Here is a 14521-nt window from a genome sequence, read left to right as displayed (position 1 = left end):
ACAAGAGAAATGTTACAACTGCTGTACCCCTTCACTTGGAGTATTCTGCTCTGTGGGCTGATGGAGGATGAGGCCATGGCCCCATCTTTTTGCTTCCTTTAAGACACTGAGTGACCCACTGGAGAAGAAATGGACTGAAATTCTGCTCCCTGTGCACAGGGACTGAAATTCTACCTAGTCACTATTCATACTATGCAAATCTAGGTAGAGGGGAAGGGACTTTGTGCCCTTGCCTCAACCCTCACATTGTACATCTGGGTAAGAGGCAGGTAGAGCTGCATGATACATCAGAACTGCTACTATGGGTTTAGAAATTTATTATTGTCATAAAAATAGTTGCTGTGAGGAAGACAGGCACACACTCTTGCAAAGCCATATTCAGTGGGGCAAATCTCCCATTCCATTTCTATTCATAATGATTCAAGGACAAGAGCCCACACTAACCCTCCCTCTCCCCCAGGTTCATTGGTCTAAGTATCTTGCCATATGTATCATCCCTTCACCCCACATCAAGCCTCTAGGCACTTATACTTTTCTTTGCAGCATTTCTCATGACACTGAGTAAGTCTTGCCCCATCACAATGCACTCTCGCTTCCCCTGCAACTCCCAGCACATCCTGCCTCATCCCACAGCTGCAGGCCAGGAGAGATGCCACACATCCATTTCCTTACTAGAAGAGAACTTCCAATACAGCAGTCTTTCATGGGCTTTTGAAAATCTCACTAGGCACCTGTCTGCAACTCTAAGCACCTAGAACAGGAGTACTTGTGGCACCTTAGAGACTAACAAATTTATTAGAGCATAAGCTTTCGTGGGCTACAGCATCCAAATGATGCATCCGAAGAAGTGGGCTGTAGCCCACGAAAGCTTATGCTCTAATAAATTTGTTAGTCTCTAAGGTGCCACAAGTACTCCTGTTCTTTTTGCAGATACAGACTAACACGGCTGCTACTCTGAAATCTAAGCACCTAAACACCTTTAAAAATCTAGCCCTGAGTGCTGTGGCAACAGAAGGGAAGCATGGACTGTCAGGTTGCTGCTTGAGCTTGTAGCCCAGCACACATATGGCTGCCTGCATGAGGGCCCTCCATCGGAACAGAGAAGAAAAGCAGTCAATCTTAAAGGAGCAACCTACCAACTTTAGGGGGATATTTTCAGCATGTCATGTACTTTTCTAGTCCTCACTGCTCCCCTACTCTGGCTCTTTCACTTGGTCTGACTAATATGACACTCCTTCAACCTCAGGAAGTCTGTTACCAAATTTGGAGAACATTCCCTAATTCTAAGGGTTATTTAATTCACATCACTGTACAGTCATTGCCAACAAAATGTCAGCATTTGCCCACAGATTACATTGTGATACAGTTATGCCTTAGTCCAGGGGTGGCCAGCCTGTGGCTCAGGAGCCACATGTGGCTCTTCCAAAGTTAATATGCAGCTCTTTGTACAGGCACCGGCTCCGGGGCTGGAACTACAGGCGTCATCTTTCCAATGTGCTGGGGGGTGCTCATTGCTCAACCCCTGGCCCTGCCTCCACTCCACCCCTTTCCACCCCTCCCCTGAGCCTGCCATGCCCTTGCTCCTCCCCCTTCCCCACCAGAGCCTCCTGCACGCCACAAAACAGCTGATCGAGAGGTGTGGGGAGGCGCTGATCTGCAAGGCTGCCCGTGGGGCAGGGGAGCTGATGGGGGCTGCTGACATATTACTGTGGCTCTTTGGCAATTTACATTGGTAAATTCTGGCTCCTTCTCAGGCTCAGGTTGGCCACACCTGCCTTAGTCTATATATATATATATATATATATATAAGGTAACATTTCATAGTCAATTATGTGGTAACTGTGAGAAAATGATATCTTTCTAGAAGTGACCACTATACCTTGTTACTCTTCCTGCCAAGGTTGCGTTAGTACTACTGTTACCTGATGAATGATTGTATATATTACATTGTATAGCCTTAGGCTCATAATCACTACCAGTTCCTTTTATTCTATTTAGAGTTGTGGCTAATACGTATTAAAATTTTTCTACAGAATTTTCCACATAATAACCTTGGCTGGCTGTAGGAATAGACAGTCAATGAAACGTGGCATTGTACTTATAGATATCCTGGGTAAAATATATGTAATAAATATGCAAATAAGTCTACCTGCTCCAGTGGAAAATGGTGTGTAAAAATAGCAGAGATCCACTTTAAGCTGTTGCTTGTATGTGTTGTTTATATCTTTATATCTATATAGATATAAAAATAAACACAAAGATACCTACACCCACACACCATGATGACTTAATTAACACGGAGACTGCTAATTTCTACAGCACTGGCATGATATACTGTAGGTTCATATATATATACATATACATATATATGAACCTATAGTATATCATATACATATCTGTTATATGACTGGACTTAATTAGATTATATATATATATATATATACACACATTTTATATTAAATTAAATATCATAGAATCATAGAATATGGGTTGGAAGGGACACACACACACATTAAATTACATGCATACACACACACACACACACCCCCCTACCAATCATACATCTTTCCTTATTTGTCTGAAATGTTAACTCTTTGCCCTGTGCCTTACCTTAAGAATTCAGTTCAGACTTAAAAACATAGGGTTTAGGATATGTAACAAGTATTGTAAAATGTAGAATGGATAGGAAGATGTTATTCATAACACTATGCACAAATCTTCAGGTGGCTAGCCAAACAACTTGGTCTTCATTATGCGGGTGACAAAAAAAAGAACTGAAATATCAACAACCTGCATAAATCAATCTATGATTTCTTCATCGGAATAAGAAATTTCTGCCAGTTCTTCAGTATTCTGGGATATGTAGTTAAAACAATGGATCAATACACTGTCTGTCTCTCTCTTTCTGCAGAAAGTAAATTGCATATTTTATACTATGTCAAGCCTGAGGGATGCTCATTAGAATGAGGTAACTATTTAATAAATGAAAAATGAAGTAATGAAGGAAATCTAACTACAGTTAAATCACAAAAAGTAAAGCCATCAGTCTATTGATGATTATGCAATCTACACTAATAATTCACAATTAAGAACAAAATGTATTGTTAACATTTTCAATAACAGATAGGATTATACTGTGAGCAGTCACTCAATTTCCCCAAGAGACTGCTAAATTACTTAGCAATAAATCTGAAGTGTTTTCAGCTTCAGTACCTTAGAGAGTTCTTCCTTATGTAAGTATACTGTACTGATTATTAGCTCCTGGAAAAAATCTTTACTACTGAAGTTGCGAAGTGCAGGAGAATATTGGTTTCTAGTGCTAGTGCAGAACACTACAGTTATAGCAACCTCAAAGAATAATAAGTAAGCCATTTTCCCCACTAATATTAAAAAGTGAGTCCAATGCTCCCTTCTTTTACAAATAAAGGGGTGCCAAACCCTGCATACCTAAAAAGATGCAGAAGGATGGTTTTCTACTTTCTCTGGATAAGCAGCTATCATTTTGTTACCTTAACCACCATTCTATCTTATCTCAGTGAGTGTTCCCCACTTTGAATAAGTTTACTGTTTTTTTAATAATGAAGTGCTTATATTTTTTTACAAATTACATTAATATTTATAATTGCCTCTGGAACATATCATTAAGAAAAAAACCAAGAACCTTGACTGAACCTCTGCCCAATAAATAAATAAATAAATAAACAAACATTGCTAACATTTTTCTGATACTAATGATTCTCCTTTCTCCTTACTGTACATTAACTAATACCACAGACATATTAACATGCTCATTACTAGTCAATTCTTTATAAGGAAGCCTGTGGCATAGCACTGCTAGAGAGGCCTTAATCAGCTCCTGTCACTCCAGCCCCAATCAGGGGGATTGGATTGGGGCTGGGTAGATAGGCTGATGCTTGCCTGGTAATTTACCACACCTGCCAGCCTCGTTAGCAGGAGCTATAAGGCTGGGAGGAAGGGCAGGGGGGCACAGGAGCCCAGCCTGAGGTGGGAGTCTCCTAGTCTGTTGCTGGCCAGGCCTGTGGTAGGCCAAGCTGTTGTAAAAAGCCTGTATATAGTTAAAGACTGGTGGTGGGGACTTGATCAAAAATAAATAAAATGGGTGTTGCACCAGCCTGCAGTGTCCCTGATTTAGGGAGGAGAGGAGTCAAGTGGCCAAATCTGGAGAGGCGCAGAGTGTACCCCGTTACAAGGCCCAAGATGAAAAGGATAAAAATCTTCAAATTGTGTTTTGGATTTTGAGAAGAGATGAAGGTTTCAGTGTCTTTTACCATAATTCCAGAGAATCAGAAATACTTACCTAAATGTCTGGTCTCTAAATTTTGGCACTTCCAAGAAACCACATAGCTGTCATGGTCTTATTCCTGGGGTCTTTAATTCAGGAAATTCTTAGTGCATTATTTAAGTGGTTTCATGCCAATTAGTAGCATATAAAATGGCCTTAGTTCATATTTAAAATCTTATATTATGTTTGGTTCACAGCCAAATTAAAGCCAACATCTTTCTAGACAGAATGTCAGTAGATTTTATAATACTGCCTTGTTGTCAAGCTGATAATTTTAACATTACGCTTCCTCTACTTATAAAATTAATAGTCATCTTTGGCAACATGCCTTTGTTATACTTTCTATCACTCAAACACGGTATTTAGATTGTGTGGTAGGAAAAAAAAAACCACAGTCCACTCTTGGATTGCTATTTTGACAAAAGTTATGATTTATCATGAGCTTTCTTGTTGCTATCTCAGGTAGTCAAACATCAGTGTTAATCAGGGGCCTGATTCTCCACTTTCTTACACATTTAGGCCTGTCTGAATGTCCTGATCCTCAGGTCCAGTTGGCTCTGTTTGGTACAGGACTCAAGGGGAAAGTCAAAGGTGTCTTTATGCCTAAACATCATTAAAGTTGTGCTACATAGCTCAGTTTTAACAAGAGCTTTAAACCGTTACTTTGTATGTTTTGAAAAAAAACGCGTTGAAATGTCAAAAGTCAAAATATAGAATATAAACTTTGAGCACATTTGACTTTTCATGGTGGCTTGATGAAAAATGAACTGATGCAGAAATAATGAGAAGAATTCAACTATCACCTCTTTGGGTGATTTTTCTCATTAGATTGCCTCACTTTTCTTTGTATCCATTTTACAAGATATTTAAAACAGTATTGGACCTGCCCTTTGGCCACATTGCTGGTTCATCATGGACTGACTTGAAGAATGTTAGTTATGCATGGATAGCATTTGTCAAAAGCGCATTTTATAAAACTTTTTTAGCCATGATGGAAAATATGTCCACCAAAGCAAATGTGCCAAGTTTTAATGTGAAAGCAGATCTGCTGTGGCACAAATGCCTTCACACACTTCCAGAGAAGTCTTAACAAAATGGCATCACATGAGAGACATTTCCCACCACCACGTTCTACCAGTATAATCTAGGGAAAAGTTCCCTGAGCTAGGAAAGAGATCAGGATTTCAAATCTCACTTCATCTAAATGCTGCTTAAATTTCCTTCTAATTCACTACCCTTATTATTGACAAGGACCATAAACCCTACCCTAGAAGACAATTGGAGAAGTGTTGCTGAACACTCCTCCCCTATCTTGTAAATAAGTTGGCAGAGAGCTCATGCAAGGTGACTGCAGCCCAGATCTCTGACAAACCCGAATCTAAGGCCTGGTCTACATCTAAAAAAATAGATTGTCCTAATAGATCATTCAGGGCTGTGAAAAATGTCACACCCAGTGTAACATAGACTCAGGTCAATAGAAGAATTCTTTTATCAACCTAGCTACCATCTCTTGGAGAGATGGATTACTTACATCAATGATGGAAAGGGAATTTTCAATATAGTAAGCATCTACACCACAGTGCTACAGAGACATAGCTGCTACATTATAGTTGTGCCACTGTGTAGACATGACTTAAACCAGTTTGGGTTATCCTAATTCTAACCATAATAAACCACACTCCTTCTCCAGGGTCAGGGGTAGAATCCAGGTTTTTTGATCACAGTGCTGACTAGTAAACAGTTGTGTACCACACTGGTAAAATGTGTGTCAAATGCTCCATCAGTGGCTAATCTAGAAAGGGAATACCTGTTACTCCTGTAATTTAAGGGTATGTTTACACTGGAAACTTCAAAGTGCTGCCGTGGGAACGCTCCCACGGCAGCTCTTTGAAATGCAAGTGTGGTCACACGCGAGCGCCGGGAGAGAGCTCTCCCAGTGCTCCTGCTAATCCACCTCCACGAGTGGCTCCCAGCGCTCGGAGCCTGTCTACACTAGCGCTTTAAAGCGCTCAGACTTGCTGTGCTCAGGGGGGTGATTTAGAGTGCTATAAAATGTAAGTGTAGACAAGCCCTAAGTCGTAAGAGTCTAAGAGTATGTCTACACTATGGAGACTACATTGATATAGCTACTTCATTGGATCTGTGTCTACACTGGGTGTTAGGCTGGCATAGCTATGACAGAAAGGGCTGTGAATTTTTCACATCCTTGAATGACGTACCTATGTCAACCTAATTTTAAATGTAGACCAAGCTCAAGGAAACTCAAGATCAAGCAGTTCAAACTCTACATATTATCCACATAGTGAGAAGACCTATTTAAAACTAAGAAACTCTGGTCATCTGTAAATTATGCTGTGAATCACATTTGTCATTCATGACACATTTTGCTTGTATAACCCACTGATCAGCATGTGTGTTATTTGACCATTGCTGTGCTTAATCCACAGAGAATGAAAGTCTGTGACACTAATGCAAAACCTTAATAGGGGCCTCAGCAGAGTTAAGGCAGAATAACTTCCCAAATGCATGGAATGTGTCAGAGGCAGATGTGCTGCTCTGTTTTATATAATCAATATAAAAGCCTGAGGTCACCATTAAAGTTTTGCATTAGAGTGCAAGTTTGATGAAGTTGAGATACCTATTGCTTTGGGAATCTATTGGAGATGAAAGTGAAAGTTTTATGGAGTGCTGAATGTGTTATTGACAACATTATACACAATATGAGGTTGAAAGGAATGCACAAGTCTTTCCCCTTAACTTATTATTTCCATGCTTTTAAGATCTGGAGGGATGGGGTACGTCCTGCAACAGCTTAACTGCCACTAACCAGAGTTTGTTTGTTTAATATTAACGAGGCTGATTTAGGAGTTAAGGTTTTGCTTTAAGAGGTCTGTTAGATCAGGCCTGAACAACTCGTAAAGCGGCGAGGGCCATATTACTCCAAAGAAAACAGCTGAGAGCCGAAACCCCCTGAGCGCCGCCAAACCCCCTCCCCCCACAGCGCCACCCAGCCCTCCCCGAAACACAACACACACCCCCGCGCCACCCAGCCCCCCCAGCGCTGCCGAAACACACACCCCCCCAGTGCCACTTGCCCCGCAGAAACAAACCCTCCTTCCCCAGCGCCACCCCACCGAAAAAGCAGTATTGAACCTCGGTAATTTGTTATAGCAGGCCCCTAAGGTAGTATAATTAAGGTAAAAGAAAAATGTCTTTTTGCTAGAAGTAGAATAAGATCTTCCCCCCACTTTGTAATCAACTGCCCTGTTGAATGAATGAGGTGTGAATGAGGAAGGCGTGGAAGGCAGGCACCTCCAGACAGCTGCAACCCTTAGAGAGGGCAGGGCCGGCTCTAGGATTTTTGCCGCCCCAAGCAAAAAAATTTTTGCCCACCCCCCCCTTTTTTTTCATGCCCCTCTGCCCCCGGCCCCGCCCCAACTCCACCTCTTCCGAACCCCTTCCCCAAATCCCCAGCCCCGCCTCCTCCCCTGGCGTGCCGCATTTCCCCCCCCACCATTGCTTCCTGCGGGCCTCCCGCAACCTCCCGCCCTAGCTCACCTCCGCTCCGCCTGCTCCCCCGGGTGTGCTGCCGCTCCGCTTCTCCCTGCTCCCTCTCCGGCAAGGGAGGGCGGAGAAGTGGAGCAGCAGCGCGTTCAGGGGAGCAAGCGGAGTGGAGGTGAGCTAGGGTTGGGGGGCGCAGGAAGTAACGGGGGGTAGAGGAACCGCTCCCTGCTCCAGCTCACCTACGCTCCACCACCGCCACCTCCCCCGAGTGCCCACTGCTCGGCTTCTCCTCCCTGCCTCTCTCCCTCCCAGCCTTGCTGCGCGAAATAGTAGTTTTGCGCGCGGCAAGCCTGGGAGGGAGCGGGGAGAAGCGGAGTGGCGGTGGCGCACTCAGGGGAGCAGGCGGAGGAGGAGTGGAGGCGAGCTGGGGCGGCGGGGGCACTTTTTCCCTATGCCCCGGAGTCGGCGCCTACGATGGCCAGCACCAGAATGCCGCCCCTAGAAATGTGCCGCCCCAAGCACCTGCTTGTTTTGCTGGTGCCTGGAGCTGGCCCTGGGAGAGGGGATGGGACCAGATCAGTAGAACAAGTCAGCCACCGATTCGCCGCTCGCCTCCTCAGGCCGCCTCCCCTGGCTCGCCTCCTCAGCCCCCCTCCCCTGGCTTGCCTACTCACTCCCCGCCACTGCCCACCCGCTCGCCTACTCAGCCCCCCTCCTTCACCTGCCACTTGCCCACTCACCCCCCCGCGGGCCGCACAGTGAGCCCACGCGGGCCGCATGCGGCCCCCGGGCTGCATGTTGTGCAGGCCTGAGTTAGATTAATATGGGGTGGTATATGTTTCATTGTTCCTCCAATAGACAGAGAAGTTCTGTTTAGGGATGTGGAGTCCATCAATGACAGTGGTTAATGTGATGTGTGGGTGTTAAGGTATCTTTAAAGCAGATTTCCTTAGCAGGTTTCAATGCTTTTATAGGTTTGTGTGGGTGGGTTTGACACTGTAGAAACTTTATCAGTTTAATAAAGTATTTGGTGATGTGAATTATATTTTTGATCTGTTTTCTATCTTTATAAAAGGGATGTAGGTTTTAGTTCTTTAGGCCTGAATCTAAACTAGGACATTAGTAAATGCCCTAGCTACTGAACGATGGAGTCATTCTCACTCTTTGTGGCCCAAGGCATATTAAATTATTAAATAATTAAATAAAGTGGAATGGCTTCAACAAGAAAGCTCCACGTGAGAATATCCCATTGTGCAGTGGTTAGGGCACTCACTGGAAAGATGGGAAATGCCTGATCAAATCCCATTTCTCATGCCCCTCCCCCTCTACAGGCAGAGAAAGAAAATCGAACTGGGGTCTCCCACATCCCAGGTGAATACACTAACTACTATGCTAGTTAGTGTAAGGTGGCTGCTGCCTCCCTCTCCATTTTGTGTGGATGTAAATATGTTCACAGTATGCCTACTGGATTGCGCCTTGCAGGCAAGAAGAGATAGGCAAGGCAATGCCCATATTCACATGGTCTGAGGATCACACTGCGACTTAGGCTTTCAGCTGGCTGCCTGAGGCAACAGTGAACATGCACCTAGGGAACTTTCATAACAGAAATGTAGGTGCTGAGTGAGTTTAGGCTCCTGCAGGCCTAGGTGGCAGCTGAGTGAGGGTTTTGTGGATTGCAAAAAGCCTAAGATGCCTAAACTCCAGAATCAGGCACCTAACTCCACTTGTGGATGTGGGCCTTAACATTTTGCCTGTTGGAATTTTCTGAGGGTACTTTTACATTATATTTGTTTGTATTTTAATCTGTTTACATAATGCTGTATGTAGTCCTAAACACCAGTACAGGTTGTCGGTAGCACTTTCAAAAATAAAATTATTAGGGCTAGACAATCAAAAGTTGGTTGAAAAATTGCATTTTACAAAGAAATATGTTTTTGCAAAAATGTATCAACATTATCAAAATATTCCCTCTCTCCCCCACCCAGGTCCATGTTTTTGGTAAACAAAGAAAATTCCAAAACAATTTTGGTAATAATTGCAGTAAAAACATATATGGAAAATTTCTAGAAAAAGAAAAAAAGAATTGAACCACGCAAAATAGAAATAAGTTTGAAATTGTGAGAAATAAATTTTCAATCAGCCCTAACATTTATTTTATCTCTGTTTAAAAGTTTTTCATAACTTTTATATAGGCCTGGAAGGATTCGATTTGTATTGATAAATGTTGGTAAATTTCAATTTCACCATACGCACAAACTGAGGAAAAAATATTTCCATTGATAATCAAAATGTACAGAATAGCAAAGAAAGAAAAATGCTGCTTCAGAACTGAGAGTTTGATTTAGGGATATTTAATTTGTATATTTTAACATGTGTTGTTGACAGTTTGTGTTTTAATGGTTATAAAGCTTTAGCTTTTTGAATCAGTGTCTACTGTCATTAAATAAGTATTGTCTGACCACCACATAAGTTCCCATAATTGAAAATGTAACACAATAAAAATAGAGAAAAGATGCTTAAAAATAAACATTGATACTATCTGTCAAATTTATAACAAAATAAAAATTTAATTCTGCCAAGCCTACTTATGTATAGCTGAACTATATTTGGGAGTATTTCTTATGTAATTTGAAAGTCTGATCCTTCAAACACTAGCACGTGAGAAAATTTACTCACTTCTATGGGATTATTCAAAAGAATAACATTTATTTCGTGCTGAAGCATTTTCAAGATCATGGAGTGAGGTTGAAAGAAATGTAACAAACTGGGAAATGGGACATGAAAGAGGACGATTCAGTAACTAATCATCAGCTGAGTGTCTTCATTTCAATACATTTGGGGCTCAAAGAAGATGCAAGATTTGGAAACTACAATTTCCAAGATGCTGACAACTGTAAAGGGAATCAAGGAGACTCTTAAGAAGCTGATAACTGGAACAACTGCTGTTTTGTTTCTTAATTTGTTTTAGGGAATTAAGATGTGATCCTTGTTCAGACTCAGACCACAACTTGTGGTAGTTGGTATGTGTCAAAGGGAGTTTATCTGAACAAGACCTGAAGCATTCCAAGGGAAAATACCTTGATCCGGGACTATGTAACATTAGCCAACTGTTTTTACGTTTAACTTTGCAAAGTATTAATGTTCAATCTGATGTGTATATGGGGGAAGACATTCCTTGTGATATTTGCTCCTTTGCATATGTAAAAAAAAATTCAAACCCCCCCCCCCCCCCCCCCAAAAAAAAAAAAAAAAAAAAAAACCCCCCCACCCCCCCCCAAAAAAATAAAAACAAAAAAACCTGCCACTAGGATATATGTATGCTAGGAGAAGATTCTAAACTTAGGAGAAATAGGTGGCAAATTGGTGACAGCAGTTATACTATTCTTACAGCACAGATTTCACAAATCACATTTCATGTTCACTTTTCTAAAGAAAGATGCTGCCACCTGAAAAGAAATAGGTGAAGAATAAATGATCCATTTTTTAACTACAGATATGACACTGCATAGTGTAGGTAGAAAATAATCTACTCCTGGCAAGTATTTTTCTTGTTCAGTAGTACTCAACTCATATTTCAGTTTGTTACACACCTCCTTAATATGAATGTGCATGTTTATAAGCTGTTCACTTTATGAAAAATTATTTAACACAAAAGGCAGCATGATGTTCCTTACCAGGAAACAAACATTAAATGGGTTTGGACTTTGAACAAATAATTTTAAAAATGTGAGCATTATTTGACATATATCTTATTTTATAATTATTATAAAGTCATTTTGTACTTGTAAAGATAATATAATAGGAGCAATTGTAAATTAAATCTTAACAGGCTGTGTATACTTCAAGCTTCCTCATATTAATTCTTCGGACTAGAGCTAGGACCTGGAAAAATAATTTATATGATGCCGTGAAATTTAGTCTTCATTTATGTGCAAATATATCTGTCTTCCATATGCTTTGCCAACTGTAAAATTAAGAACCAATCCTGCAAACTTCACTATGTGACTAAACCTTACATACTCATGTAATTTCAGCTGCAGTAGTCCTATTGATGAGTTTATTGGGTTTACTCCCATAGATAAAAAATTACTTGTGTGAGTAAGGGTTGCAGGATCAGGCTATAAGTTCAGCAATGTGTAGTATTTTAAAGTATTACAGACTTGATCACCTCTCCTTACAGAAGAAACATGACATAAGAATGGTCAGACCAAAGTCTATCGACAAAGTCTTCTGACAGTGGCTGGTGCCAGATGCTTCAGAGGTAACAAACAGAACATGGCAATTTTTGAATGATCAGTCCCCAGTTGTCCAGTCCCCGCTTCTGGCAGTCAGAGGTTTAGGACATCCGGAGCATGGGGTTGATCCCTGACCATCTTGGCTAACAGATCTATCCTCCATGAATTTATCAAATTCTTTTTTGATCCCACTTATATTATAACACAGTGCAGAGCTCAGGGTAAAGACGTCTCTATGGGGAACCTTTTTGCAAAATTCCTCTCCAGTTGTTCTGTCAGGGATGAGATTTCCTCCCTGCAAACTAGCAGCCATGACCAACCTCTTGTTTGTTGTTTCTACCTGTTGTCTTTCAGTACAGGGACCATCTCTTTGTTCTGTGTTTGTACAGAGCAAAGTCAGGCCCAGATACATGATGAAATCCTAGGCACTTCTACAATACAAATAATAATAATACCTACAGAACAGATAGGCAGAGCTAGGGTTTTCATTCCTCAGTAATTTCTGAGGGGATAGAGAGGGAAAGGGGGCAGACCCATGACTTGTGCCACACATACTCCAGCCCTGCCTATGGTCCCCCAGCCCACCCATTACTAGGCTCATCCTCCCATGGGAGAATCCCAGGACCTACAGAGGGGTTGCTATTAAGGGAAAGGGATGGTGCTGTGGAAGCAGCTGAGCTCCTCTTCTGCACAGGAGTAGAGGGAGCCATAGTTTAAGGATATGGGGGCAAAGTCATCTCTATCTTATTAAGCAATGCCAGTGAGTTTTCACTAAAAGTCATGGGCTGGGATAATTCTAGCTGTTTATCGCAATATACTTTATCAACTAGCTTGGGAAACGTAGGGGTAGACACACCAGGTTGGTTTCACCCTAATGGCTTTAGGTGAACAGCACCATAGGATAATAGAATTCTTCCATGCTGTGGCTGACTGAACTCTCATGTATCCAAGTTAGAACTTGTTCTCAAAAATCAGACTCTCAAGCTCTTCAATGTTGTACACTATAGCTCTTAACTTATCTTCTATGGTTTGTATAGTATACAAGTTGTGAAGAGAGAAAAAGTCCTTTGGAAGACAGATTCCCAAAGAGCGAGCAATCACCTGAATGCATATTTTACGCCTACTAACCACTATATTTGGCACATATCTACTTGGCAGGCCAAACATTTTTTTATTCCCAGATGTAGATTTAAAGAGCTGCATAAGTGCTCAGTATTATTATTTTTAAGAGTATCATTAAACTTAATCTGGATCAGAGTGCCTAACGTCATTTAAATCATCCTAAAAATGGACTTCATAAGTTGCAACTTCCTTCTAGAGTTTACTGATTTCTACTCACTGATTTCTGCTAGTAGAAGATGCCAAAAATCTGTATTAAGATAGCATCTCTGTATAGTGTTCAGTATATCTGTCTCTTACCCTCATCTTCTCTTGGAATCACTAACAGTTGCTCTCACACCACTATATGGCCATATATCTATATTCCTATTAATAGCTTTTGGTTCCCTTTGATTCTTTGTGCATTACCATTTAAAATTGATATTAATATTGAATACATAAAACCTACAATAAGGTTGCAAAGCCAAGCACTCAGACATTAGGAAATTCCTAAATTAAAGTTGTCTGTGCAATCTTAATTCAACCCTCTTGTGCTTACGAGTCATGATACAGTCTTTAATTGCATGATCACATAGTATTTTCCCACAGGACTATTTTTTCCTACTTTTTGAAATGTCTAAACCATGTAGCTGAAACTTTAACCAAAAAAAAAAAAAAAATCAGCCAGAAGCGACAACTAGCATTAATTTTCTGTCCAAGCAGTTCAGGTCTGGCAAAGTTAAAAGAAACTCAAAGCAGGAAAACTGTGGAATGATCAGTAGGGGCAGTGAGCTGCCAGAGACTACAGAAAAACAGTGAAAGACGTGGAGAGATTTACATTGGAAGCGAGAATGAAAAACAAAAAAATAAAACCAACGAAGGCCTGTTTAGTTTAGAGACATGGGATATATAAATTATTGCATGGCATAGAAAAAAATAACTCAGTGCTCTTATTTACCATCTGATGATACAATAATAAGGGGACAGCCAATGAAACTAAAAAGTTTCATGTTTACATCTGATTAATTTTTTATTCCACACACAATTAAAATGTAGAATTTGTTGCCACAAGATATCATTGATGTTAAGAGCTTAGCAGTATGCAGACAAGGATACTTTATATAGATAGTGAAAACATCCACAATTTCATCTGATAGGATAAAATGTGTGTGTATATCCAAGTATAAACTCTCCTGCTTCAGAGAATAAGCCAGCTGTAAGATGGTGGCCTATCTTACCAGTCCAGGAAAGAACAAATGTCATCCCCACTCCTCTATCCATTTTAGCCCTACAATTTCATACATTTTGCTAAGTTGAAAAAGTATGTTAAAGGAATCAGGTATTTCTGTTGACTTTTTTGTTATCCCCATTGAACAATTAA

The sequence above is a fragment of the Terrapene carolina genome, unplaced genomic scaffold, assembly GCF_002925995.2.
Source record: "Terrapene carolina triunguis isolate 2854851 unplaced genomic scaffold, T_m_triunguis-2.0 Scaffold66, whole genome shotgun sequence".
NCBI lineage: Eukaryota > Metazoa > Chordata > Testudines > Emydidae > Terrapene > Terrapene triunguis.
This window is presented reverse-complemented; position numbering follows the sequence as displayed.